A 12,855-nucleotide genomic window follows, 5' to 3' on the forward strand; every position below is an offset into this window, starting at 1 on the left:
CATAAAAGACACCATTTCGAGCGTGGCCGTTTTCGTGCGGGTGACACGTAAAAGCACCCACTACACTCTCTGAGTGGTTGGCGTTAGGAAGGGCATCCAGCTGTAGAAACTCTGCCAAATCAGACTGGAGCCTGGTGTTGCCATCCGGTTTCACCAGTCCTCAGTCAAATCGTCCAACCCATGCTAGCATGGAAAGCGGACGTTAAACGATGATGATGATGATGATGAAAGATAATTAGTAGTCGTGTTCTAATATTAGAAATTAATTAACGTTCAAGTTGAGATCATTCAAAGAATATTGACACAAGGAAAGAAGGAAAAAAAGAGCAAGGGTTTTTCATATAGTGTGTTGTGTATGCTAAAATTAAGTTTTAAATATACAAATATATATCTTTGATCTTTATCTTTTAGCTTTTACTTGTTTCAGCCATTGGACTATGGTCACTCAACAACTGGTGCTGGTTTGTTTATGTCCCTGTAACTTAGTAGCATTTCAGCAAAAGAGACCGATAGAATAAGTACCAGGCTTAAAAAAATAAAATAAATACTGGGGTTGATTTGTTCAACTAAACCGTTTGGGGCAGTGTTCTAGCATGGCCACAGTCCAACAATTAAAACAAAGGATAAAAGATGAAAAATATATAACAACCTTTTACTTCTTTCAATCATTTGACTGTGGCCATGATGGGGCACTACCTTGAATGATTTTAAAGCCTAGTACTTATTCTGTCCATCTCTTTTGCTGAACCACTAAGTTACAGGAACATAAACAAACAAACACTGATTATCAAGCAGTAGTGGGGAACAAACACAGACCACAAATACATACACACGCATAGATATATACGTATGTATGTATATATATATATTTATATGTGTGTGTGTGTGTGTGTGTGTGTGTGTGTGTGTGTGTGTGTGTGTGTGTGTGTGTGTATATATGATGGGCTTCTTTCAGTTTTCCCTCTACCAGATCCACTCACAAGGCTTTGGTTAGCCTAAGGCTACAGTAGAAGACACTTGCCCAAGGTTCTATGCAGCTGGACTGAAACCTGGAACCATGTGGTTGGGAAGCAAGCTTCTTACCACACAACCATGCCTGCAGTTACAAATGTTGTGAGAACTATACAACTGTATACAGTTAAAGAAATGGATAACGCTCAAGATTTTGTTTTTGTTGTATCCTATTAATTTGGCCTGTAAGGGGTCCAAAACCAGTGAGATTGATACAGTTAATATTGTACTCAAATCAGTGGAAGCTGACAGGATATGTGCAGGGAGGGAATTCAAGAGAGCTGATGTTCTGGGAGGAAAAGGAAAGGACTAAGCATTGTGATAAGAGTGGGGCCAGGAGGTGGTGGTTAAACATATGGTGATAAAAGGAGAATCAAGTGGGTTAAGGATATATGGATGGTACTGATCTCATGCTGAGCAGAAGTAGCTAGAGATCAGTCAACACTAAGGGGTAATAATAGAAAAGGCAGAGATGAGCTGGATTGTTTGTGGGCCAGAGTGGATGTGTTGGTGTATGACTTTACAACAATCAGTCAGGTCAGGTCATGTCTCAGGACGTGGTCTTGGATATGCTCTCTCTCTCTCCCTCTGTGTGTGTGTGCGCCTGTGCTTGCATGTGCAATGTCCCAGATAGAGGAGTTGTATTGCAATGAGTTTCCTGGAGAGTATTTTCTGGCCTTGAATAGAAGAGCCCCATTTTTAAAGATGATGTCTTTGCTATGTTAGATCTTTAGTGTTTATACTGGCTATATCAGGCCCAAATATTCTACATGTTTTATGTTCAAACCAAATTCAGCCTCTCACACCTAACATAAAATGTCATACTAAAAATATACTATGACATCATTGAAATCTAGAAACAGCAAGATAGTTCATAATTCAAACCAATTTGAATAAATAAGCATTATGCTTCATTATTTACAATATTTACATTCAACGGATATTTGTCCTCATCTTGTTTGTTGTTAACACAATGTTTTGGCTGATATACCCTCCAGCCTTCTTCAGGGTTCTTGGGGAAATTTCGAACCTGGGTTCTCATTCCTAAGGTATTTTTCGATGTTATTATTATTATTATTATTATTATTGTTCAGGTCAATGCTTGGAATCGAACTCAAAATCTTGGGGTTAGTAGCCTGTGCTCTTAACCACTACACCATATACCTTTGGTTTTTTTTTCCCTTCTTTCCTTGTGTCAATATTCTTTGGCGTAGTGGTTAAGAGTGCCCAAAATTCTGAGTTCGATTCCAAGCAGTGACCTGAATACTAATAATAATAATAATAACAACATCAAAAAATACCTTAGGAATGAGAACTCAGGTTTGAAATTTCCCCAAGACACCTGATGAAGGCTGGAGGGTATATCAGCTGAAATGTTGTGTTAACAACAAGCAAGATGAGGACAAATATCTGTCGAATGTAAATAATGTACATAATTCCTCATCTCTTAAATATAGAAAAGCATTATGCTTGATAGAATAATCTGAATGTTAAAAATGTGTTGTTGTCACAATATATCCTTACTGATAATGAAATCAGACGTTTGAAGGGATGATAAGGGTTCTAGTTGCATGATGTTCATGTTTGGAGTGGTGTGTATGATTATGTTGTCTTGCAACATGTGAAGTGATTTTTTTTTACCAATTAAGCAATCAAAATTAGCATAACCCCTTAGTAGGCTATTTTCAAAATTCATGTTGATGGAGTCTCAGTGCAGGTTAGTTGTGAGGTGTTTAGGTTACATGAGGATGGTGCTTGAGTGTGGCAGGTTAGGAACAGCTGAAGGGTGGCATTATCTGTGTAAGTGTTATTGGAAGCGACTACAAGTAGAAGGTTGATGTAGAAGAAGAAGAAAGTGGGGGGTGGGATGGGGTGGACATAAAAACTAAGCCCTGGAATGCACCAAAAGAGATGTGGGTCAGAGAAAGCTCCATTAGCACAATAAATGATGATACAATTTGACTCACTGATCTAAGAAATGAAAAACAGTCTATGGACTAGAAGTTTGACCATGAGAATTTGCATTCCAGACACAGTCAAAATCTTTACTGATATTGAGGGTAACAATAATATTTTCGCTATATTTCTCAAGGACGAGAACCCACAGAGGTGTTGGGCTCATGAACCACTATTTAGGCTCTCAGTTACTGGTTCAAATCATACTAAGGTCAACTTTGTCTTTCGTCTTTCATTCCTACAAGGTCAATAACAGAGTAGCTTATACAATCAACTGCAGCCTTCACTTCCGACAATTAGTCTTGTAGCTAATTAACCACTATTTAATTGATTTGATGAAATATAAGACAATTGCTAATTAACGATGTTCAGTGATGAGTTATTACATCTATTGATCAAATGGAGAAATGGAACCATGGCTTTTATGCCTTACCTAATAGTATGAGTGATCTTGAAGAAATGAAATACCTACTAACTTCCAAGCTTACTTTTACTGAAAATTACTTCTACTTTAACATGTTTGTCTCAAGATGAATGTACATAAAACATTGTGCAGGGTTAGGTTGGTAGTAACCAAAGAGCATCTATAACACAACCAGTAATATGCAATTAAAAGATGGTCATTAACATTTGTCTGGTGGCAATTATTGATATTTATCTCTACCTGGAACAAACCATCTCCCTTATAACTGCACTCCAACTCTGTCAAAGAGTCTTGTCTTGTAAATTATTTGTTGACCTCAATAGAGTTGGGGGCTATGAAAAAAGCAACCAGTACACTCTGTAAAGCTGTAGAAACTTTGCCAAAGTAGACACTGAAGCTCAATGCAATGCTCTGGCTTGTTGGATCCTGTCAAACTGTCCAACCTATGCTAGCATGGAATATGGACATTAAATTATGATGATGACAATTTCATTAAGCTGCTCAATCAAATAGCACCAAGAGTGCAATAGGTATTTCAAATATAGTCTATGGTCTTGGATTATGTCATTAGGAGGGAGTTACAAGATTTAATATATAGACTGTTGAAATATATTATTTTAATCAACAATTTTTTGACATAAAAGTACCCTACACATTAAAAGAAATGTTACTTTTGTGGTATTTAGACAGATGTTGTATTCAAGGTTTCTAATTACTTGATGCTCTATGGTAAATAATGCATAACAATAATCCTAATTGATCCCTACTATTGGGGCAAAACCATGACTTTTGGCAGTGGGAGAGAGAGAGAGAAAAAGAGATGTAGTCAATTTAATAATTAGTGCTTGTTTTATCAAACTCAGAAGGATAAATGACAGTCATCTTTGGTAGAATGTATGACCAAAACATCTGGAGAGATAAGTTACAAAGTGCAGACCAGAAGTTTCGAGACATTTTTAGGAGAAGCAATTATAACTTTCCTAGATTACTATGATTTTAGTATATCATTACTATACATCTAATAAGCTGACCTGCCAACCTCTGTTAGTCAAGATTGAAGAAGATAGCTGTAACAATACTTTGAACACACACCCAACTGAACACTGCTTCTCACAGTTGACTTCGAGGGTCGGCTGAAAGGTTTATAGGTTGACCGAGATACTCTCATGAAATGTGACTAAATGAGGTTTATTTTTCAACATAATCCCCCTTGCATTCTGCACATTTCTTCCATTGGTGTTGCAGTGGTTGGATCCCATTGATGAAGAAGTTTTCATTGTGTTGGTCAAAAAAGTCATCAATGGAAGACATGAGGTCATCATCACTGGGATACTGCTTTCCAGCCAAGTGTTTTATCATGTTGGAGAACAGGTGATAATCAAATGGAGTCAAAGCAGAAGAATAGGGAAGGTAATCAACCAGTTCAAAGACAAAGTCATGTATAGCAGCCACTGATACGAAGGACTTGTGTGCTGGAGCACTGCCCTGATGAAACAAGACCCTTTCATCAGTTTTCCTGGGCATTTGGTTTTCAAAGCTTTTAGTAACTATATCAGCAAAGTACTCTCCATTGATGGTGTGGCCCTTTTGAAGATAGTCAATAAACACAATGCTGCTTGTATTCCCCCATAAAAAAACAAAAAAAAAAACAGGCCAACACCTTCCCTGCAGATAAAACGATCTTCACCTTCTTTGGAGCAGGTGAGGAAGTGTGTTTCCACTGCCTGAATTGTCTTCTTCTCTATGGTTCAAAGTGATGAACCCAACACAAATCCCAGCTTAAGAAACAATTAAGGAAACCAGATGGATCTGCCTCAAACAATGTTAGATTTTCCTGTGATGTGACAAGCCTGGTGTGCTTTTGACCAGGTATCAGAAAACATAGCACACACTGAGCAGAAACCTTCATCATATTCCTTGTGCAGAATCTTCTCAACTTTCTCACAGGATATGCTAATAGCATTGGCCACTTGACTGATAGTCAAATGCCTGTCATCCATCACCATGTGATGAACATGATAAATGTTTTCCTTGGTGGTGGCAGTTGGAGGACGTCCAGACCTTTGGTCATCTTTGGGACTCTCCCTTCCCCTCCTAAATTCAGTTGTCCACTTTTGCACTGTTGATAAAGCTGGAGTGTCATCTCCTAATGTAGTAACTATGTCAGCATGAATGTCCTTGAAGGCTAAACCCCTTTTCTGCAGATACTTGAAAACACCATGATGCCAAATTTTTGTCCATTTTCAAGAGAAGTTGCTACTAGTTACCTTTGAAGTCTTCTTTGGACAGTCAGATGTCAGTTTATTTGGAAAGAAACAGTGCAGCTATTAATAAGAAGGGTTGAAATTAATGAGTACAAGATTTCACAGCTCTAGCATCACTCCTTCATAGTCAGCCTATGAACTTTTCAGCCAACCCTTGTAGTTTACTGAACACAGCTGGGTAGTGAAGACAATTTGGAAGCTTGCTATGCAATAAAGTTTTGTGTGAAACTGGGCAAAAAGACTACAGAATCAGGTTTCATCATCTTCAACTACCTATAATGATTTAACATTAGTCTATTTGACTGATTAGCCAGGACACAAAACTTTGTTAATCAATAACTTTTATAGACCAAATGTTTGATTTCACAGCCAGACAATATATATATATATATATATATATATATATATATATATATATATATACATACAGTAGTACCTCGGTTTTCGAACAACCTTGATCATGAATAAATCGTGCTTTATCTCCCGTCTTTCCCATATTCATTTAATACAGTAGTATCTTGGTTGTTGAACAACTCTGATCATGAATATATCATGCTTTATACACACACACACACATATATATATATATATATATACCAATTTAAATAAGAGCCATAACGCAATCCATAGTAAAAACTTGTTTAATGACCTATGCACATTTCAATGCAACATAATTTTCTTTCTTCGTTTTATTTACTTTCAATAGTCCAACGGTTTTTATTGAATTTACAGCGTCCCTTACTTGTTCGCTACTTAACATCCTAGGTTAATATCCTAAGTTAACAACACTACTTACTTACTTACTTTACTATATAACGGTTTTCTTAACTGATATTGTATGCAGTTTCAATGTTTCATGTCGTTACAACCTGTTTATACACATGTAATTTAAGGACAACTATTAATGTTGTCTGTTGCTTGCTGTCTGCTATGAATTAATGAAACTTGACCCTGAAGAGATGCAAGACCCCATATTCTTATCTCAGACAAGAGTGAGTTGGGATCTTGCATTGAAATGTGCATAGGTCATTAAACAAGTTTTTACTATAGATTGTGTTATGGCTCTTATTTAAATTGATATGCACACAAAGTTGTATGATAAACAATCTTTCATATGAGAATTTTGCTACGTTGATAACAGGTACAATATTTTTACCGAATATTTGGGAGAGATCTAAATATACATATATATATATACTAGCACTTAAGCCCGGTTTCACCCAGTTGGTTTGGATGATGTGGCTGTAAAACCTGCTCTGTGTAAGCATTTGACTTGTTTGGGCATACTTATGAAAAATACAATTTTAGAATGACATTTTTCTATCAAAACGCTAAAAATAACTGACCAAAAAAAAAAAAAAAAGCCAAGAGTCAACCAAATCAAAAAATAAACCCAAATACTAAGTGAACAAAGATGAACCATCCCACTTCTATTGTGCACGCACATGCACACACAAACACACATTCACATACTCCCGCTTTTACATACACACAGATATATTCACACGGAGTTGAAATGCTGTTTGATTTATTTTTCAGCATACAATTTTCATGATCCCACTACCAAGTATGACATCACCCTTCCTTTCTCATTCATAAACACAAGAGTATTATTATAGTAGATTATCTCGGTAACCATGGGAACTATGAAAAAAATACAAGGCCCAGCAGCATCACTGGATCATTCTACACATCTGTGTAATTTTTCACACAATTCCACCCAGCCGTTTGATCGTGAATCCCAAGACAAGAAATAATCGCCCTGTCAAATTTATATGTATAGATATATATATAAAGCATGATTTATTCGTGATCAGAGTTGGTCGAAAACCAAGGTACTACCGTGTGTGTATGTGTGTGTGGAGGCGCAATGGCCCAGTGGTTAGGGCAGCAGACTTGTGGTCGGAGGATCATGGTTTCGATTCCAACACCGGGCATTGTATGTGTTTAGCGAAAGCACCTAAACTCTATGAGGCCCCAGCAGGGGGTGGTGGCGACCCCTGTTGTACTCTTTCGCCCCAACTTTCACTCTTTCTTCCTGTTTCTTGAGTAAAGCTGCGATGGACTGGCGTCCCATCCAGCTGGGGGGGGGGGCACATATGCCATAGAAACCGGGAAACCGGGCCCATGAGTCTGGCTAGGCTTTAAAAGAGTAAATAAATAAATAAATATATATATATTCAATATAAAGTATACGAGAAATTACCTATACGATATTGAATATGTTGTCTATTGACTTTTTTACATGCTAGGCCACTGGTAGTATAACTTTGTATAGTTTATATATTTATTTATTCATGAACATTGGTTGCTATTATTAACTAACATTAAGACAGTTCAAGCTAAATTTTCTAACTTTATTATTATTAAGGCGATGAGCTGGCAGAATTGTTACAGGGTGGACAAAATGCTTAGTGGTATTTCTTCAGGCTCTTTATGTTCTGAGTTTAAATGCCACTGAGGTCAACTTTGGCCTTCCATCCTTTCAGGGTAGATTAAAATGAAGTGCCAATCAAATACAGGGGTTGTATTATTAGAAAGAATTATTATTATTATTATTATTATTATTACTATTATTATTATTATTAAGGTGATGAGCTGGCAGAGTCAATATAGGACGGACTAAATGCTTAGTGGCATTTCTTCCACTTCCAGCTCCATACATTTTGAGTTCAAATCCAGCTGATGTCAACTTTGCTTCTGATTCTCCAGGTCAAGGAATGGGGTTTATGTATTCAACTAACCCACCAAAACTGCTGACTTTATGTCAAAGTTTGAAACAATTCTTAATATTACTGGTGGACTTGCAGACTCGACAGAGCATCAGGCAAAATGCCTTGAGGTGTTTTTTCAGTTTCTATGGAATCTATGTTCAAATCCTGCAAAAGCCAACTTTACCTTTCATCTCTCTGAGGGGTGGGGTTTGATACAATAAATTACCAGCCTTGTGCCAAAATTATAAAGAATTATTATTATTATTATTATTATTATCATTATTATATAAGGCAGCAAGCTAGCAGAATTGTTAGTATGCTAGACGAAATGCTTAGCACTATTCTGCCTGTTGTTCCATTCTGAGTTCAAATTCCACCAAGGTCAACTTTGCCTTTCATCCTTTTGAAGGTGATAAAATAATTTCCAGTTGAGCACTGGGATTGATGCAATTGACTAAGACACTCCCCCGAAATTTCAGGCCTTGTGCCTATAGTAGAAAGGATTATTACTGTTATTATTATTATTACTACTACTAAGGTAGCAAGCTGGCAGAATCGTTAGCATGCTGAGCAAAATGCTTAGTGGCATTTTGTTTGTAAGTGACTTACTTACTCCTCTGAAATTACTGGCCTTGTGCCAAAATGTGATATTAAAAAGCAGCGAGATGATAGAATCACTAGCATGCCAGGCAATATGCTTAGTGGCATTTCATCTGTCCTTATGTTCTGAGTTCAAATTCTTCCGAGGTTGACTTTGCCTTTCATCCTTTCGGGGGTCGATAAATTAAGTATCAGTTGAGTACGGGAGTCAATGCAATCGACTAGTACCCTCCCGCAAAACTTTACATCTTGTGCCTTTAGTAGAAAGGATTATTATTATTATTATTGTATACGATTGACAAATTCTATCACTAAGGTAAACATAGCTACATCTCGTGTGTCTTCATCTGGTTCAAAATAAAATAAATGTCAGTCTAATTCATGCTGTTAAGCATTTTGTCTCTCTTTACATTCTAGTTTAAATTCCTCCAAGGTTGACTTTGCCTTTCATCCTTTCAAGGTTGATAAAATAAGTACCATTTGAGCACTGGGGTTGATGTAATCCCCTTCCCCTAAAATTGCTGCCCTGTGCCAAATATGAAACCATTATTATTATTAAGGCAACAAATTTATAGAATCATTAGCATGTCAGACAAAATACTTAGTGGTATGCCTTCCAACTCTTTACATTCTGAGTTCACATCATTATTCATGCAGTTTTTGAGCATTACTAATTTGTGAAGTAACGTTGAACAGCTGTTGTTGTATGTAGGATGGATCCAGCTATCAGCTGGGTACATTGTGAGGATTACTCCCACCATCAACCTTTAACAAGGTGGTGAAAGAGGTGTGGTGACAAGGCTGAAAGGATTGAGGACAGGCACTCTCCTCTTTGGTCAAGCCTTTATCAACTTTTTTCAAGTTCCACTTGAAAAGGAAAGTGAGAGAGGAGAGGAAAGTGATTTCCTCCAGTGAATTTGTCCAGAGATGAGAAACTGGCAAAAATGATTAGGCTGAATGGACCTACTCTATGCATGTGCCTGTGGAGAGGAAAACAACAGCTGGGTCAGGGGCTTGTGTTCTAGATGACCAGGGTGTTGCTATATCTGTAGGGTTTCTTGACTGGCCTTAGTTAGAGGCTGTCCTGTACCTAGAGGACTGCATCATCTATATGTTCACATTCTTTGTATGCTATGTATATTTTTTATTGTGAAGGTGTGTGGCTTAATGGTTAGGGTATTTGGCTTACGATCGTAAGGTCATGAGTTCAATTCCTGGCGATGCATTATTTCCTTGAGCAAGACAATTTATTTCATGTTGCTCCAGTCCACTCAGCTGGCAAAAATGAGTAGTACCTGTATTTCAAAGGGCCAGCCTTGTCACAGTGTCATGCTGAATCTCCCTGAGAACTACATTAAGGGTACACCTGTCTGTGGAGGGCTAAGCCACTTGCACGTTAATTTCGCGAGCAGACAGTTCTGTTGATTGGATCAATTGGAACCCTTGTCATAACAAATGGAATGCCAGATATTTTTTATCTTATTTCCACTTTCTCTCTCTTTCTTCTCATTTGTTTTACGTAAATCCCAACACTAATTGTAAACTGTCCTTGTAAAGCTCCCCTTATTTGATGCCCCTGTGGCAAACTAAAAAAAAATATTATCATTATTATTATCAAGAAGGTGTTAGATTAGCATAATAACAGAATGTCTTGTGCTATTTACTTATGTTTCTTTATGCTTAAAGTTCAAGCCTTGCTGGGGCTACATAATATTTTATTGTTTGAGGTCAATTATTTAATTACTACTCAAATCAACAATAAGCCTCATCCTGAATGTGGGTCTTCAGCCTAACTTAGAAATTATCATTATTACTAAGGCAGTGAGCTGGCAGAATTATTAGCATGCTGAGCAAAATGCTTAGCGGCATATCGTCCGTCTTAATGTTTTGAGTTAAAATTCTGCTGAGATCAACTTTGCCTTTCGCCCTTCTATATTTCTATAATACACAAAATATTTTAACAAATTTTTAAATACAATTCCTTCTCATATTTACGTATAAAAAATATAATAGGATTTTTAAAACTTTGAATGGCTATGAGGATCTACCTGAATAAAATACAAATCAAAGGGGTCCATAGGCAAAATATGGTTGAGAACCACTGGACTGAACCCCACTCCCTTTAAAATTGCTGGTTTTTGCCTAAAATAGAAACGATTTGACAGAATCGTTAGCGCACCGGACGAGATGTTTGGTGACATTTCTTCCACTTCATGTTTTGAATTCAAATGACACCGTCGAGGTTGACTTTGCCTTTTATCCTTTCGGCATTGATAAAATAAATACCAGTTAAGCACTGAGATCGATATTGCAGAAGATTATAAAATAAAACCGAGCAAGTGCGAGATGTCGACCACTAAAACGAAGTTGAATAAGCTCAGATATTTAGGTTGTGTTTAGCTACAGGTCAGACACAGTCAAGGGTATATAAGGAAAGCTTAACAATACTGTATTTATGAATGATTTAGGCGTAATTTCATTTCATGCAAGATTTGGACGTCGAAATGTTTTGGTAGTAGATAGACTAAAATTTAAACGATACTAGAAAAAATTCTCCAATGCATTTCGAAGTATGATAATTCTAATGACTATAAATGTTTTTATGGGTAATACACGTTTTCATCTACGAAGGCAATTTTATGATATTTTGTCGAAGTAAAAACGTTCATAGAAAAACTGTTCAATTAAATCAATATTATGTTTATGTGCCAATTTCCTGAATAAATCCCACCACAACAATTGCGATGTACAAAATAATAAACAGTAGAGAAAGATGCTAATATATTAAGAAATTGGAATGGTGAATTATAAAACAGGGTTTAGGGGTCTAGATTCTGTGTTTAAGAGAACTGCCAGCCGTGTCTTTAAAAAATTAAATTACGTTGTTATCGATACGATAGCGATTCTCTTTCAAATACACATTCCGCACGCATATATACGTACACATGCACCTACATAGTCACATGTACGTTTATCTAACTAGAGACAGACACACGTTTATCAATATTATTCTATTACATACCTATTAAACAACCTAAATTATTACATAAACTATCACGTTAAATATACGGCGTTACGCTATATATACATATATGTATGTGTGCATGTGTGTGTGTAAAGAGAGAGAGAACTGTGTCGTGTTTAATTATTTATTACTAAAAATAGGAAGGCGTTATTATAGTTGGGTTTATCAAACATATTATCAAATATGACGATATGCACATGGATAATTACACATTGGTCTTCGGCTTACACACATATACCTTAATTGTCATAGACAAAGATATTCAATTCGTAAATTTATTCGTCACAAAAACCGTTGGCCTAATACATGCATAGCAAGGCGACATGGAGAAGCTAATTATAAACAAATATACGCTTGTTGTTCATTGAAAGAAACTTTTGATAATTACCTTAAACCGAACGAATAAAGTTGAGATAAAATTCCTTTAGACAAACTCCTGCCATCCTCTGCTTTGTTCAGTCATTCGTGAAACTTCCTTGCCAACCAACTGTAAACATTGAACCGGTGGAGGCTGATATCACTTGCCGCTTGAAATTAAGTCCGACATCAGTTGTTTGTTGTTGAGAAATTTTATTTTCCTCGACTAAACCAAAGGAAATCGCTAAAATATTGAGTGCTTCTTTTAAATCAACTCACTAATCATTATATATATCGGTAGAGTCTGACATAACATAATATGATGAATAACTGAATTATGTATACAACTAATCAATAAAATCTCCCCCTCGTTCTCTAACATGTTACTTTTATCCGTTGACCTTAAAGATCACATACTCTCACATATTACATCTTTGTATAATTTTCAGACATCTCAGTCCTATTGGAGATGCCTCTTTTTAGATATTAACCATCTCTAGAGAG

At 36.5% G+C, this 12,855-nt stretch overlaps 1 protein-coding gene across 3 annotated transcripts in view; it reads right to left on the reverse strand.

Moving 5' to 3' along the window:
• The window catches only part of LOC106867990 (protein tyrosine phosphatase domain-containing protein 1), a 69,386-nt gene extending 56,739 nt beyond the window's left edge, over nucleotides 1–12,647 (reverse strand). Inside the window, exon 1 of one of the 3 annotated variants that reach the window (XM_014913077.2) lies at nucleotides 12,383–12,624. The gene's annotated coding sequence lies outside the window, so the exon portion shown is untranslated. Of the gene's footprint in view, nucleotides 1–12,382 lie in introns of all 3 variants that reach the window. The other 2 variants (XM_014913076.2, XM_052970638.1) reach the window with 2 other exon arrangements.
• Between the last annotated feature and the right edge of the window lie 208 nt (nucleotides 12,648–12,855).

This window comes from Octopus bimaculoides, chromosome 9 (genome assembly GCF_001194135.2).
Source record: "Octopus bimaculoides isolate UCB-OBI-ISO-001 chromosome 9, ASM119413v2, whole genome shotgun sequence".
NCBI classification, from domain to species: Eukaryota; Metazoa; Mollusca; class Cephalopoda; order Octopoda; family Octopodidae; genus Octopus; species Octopus bimaculoides.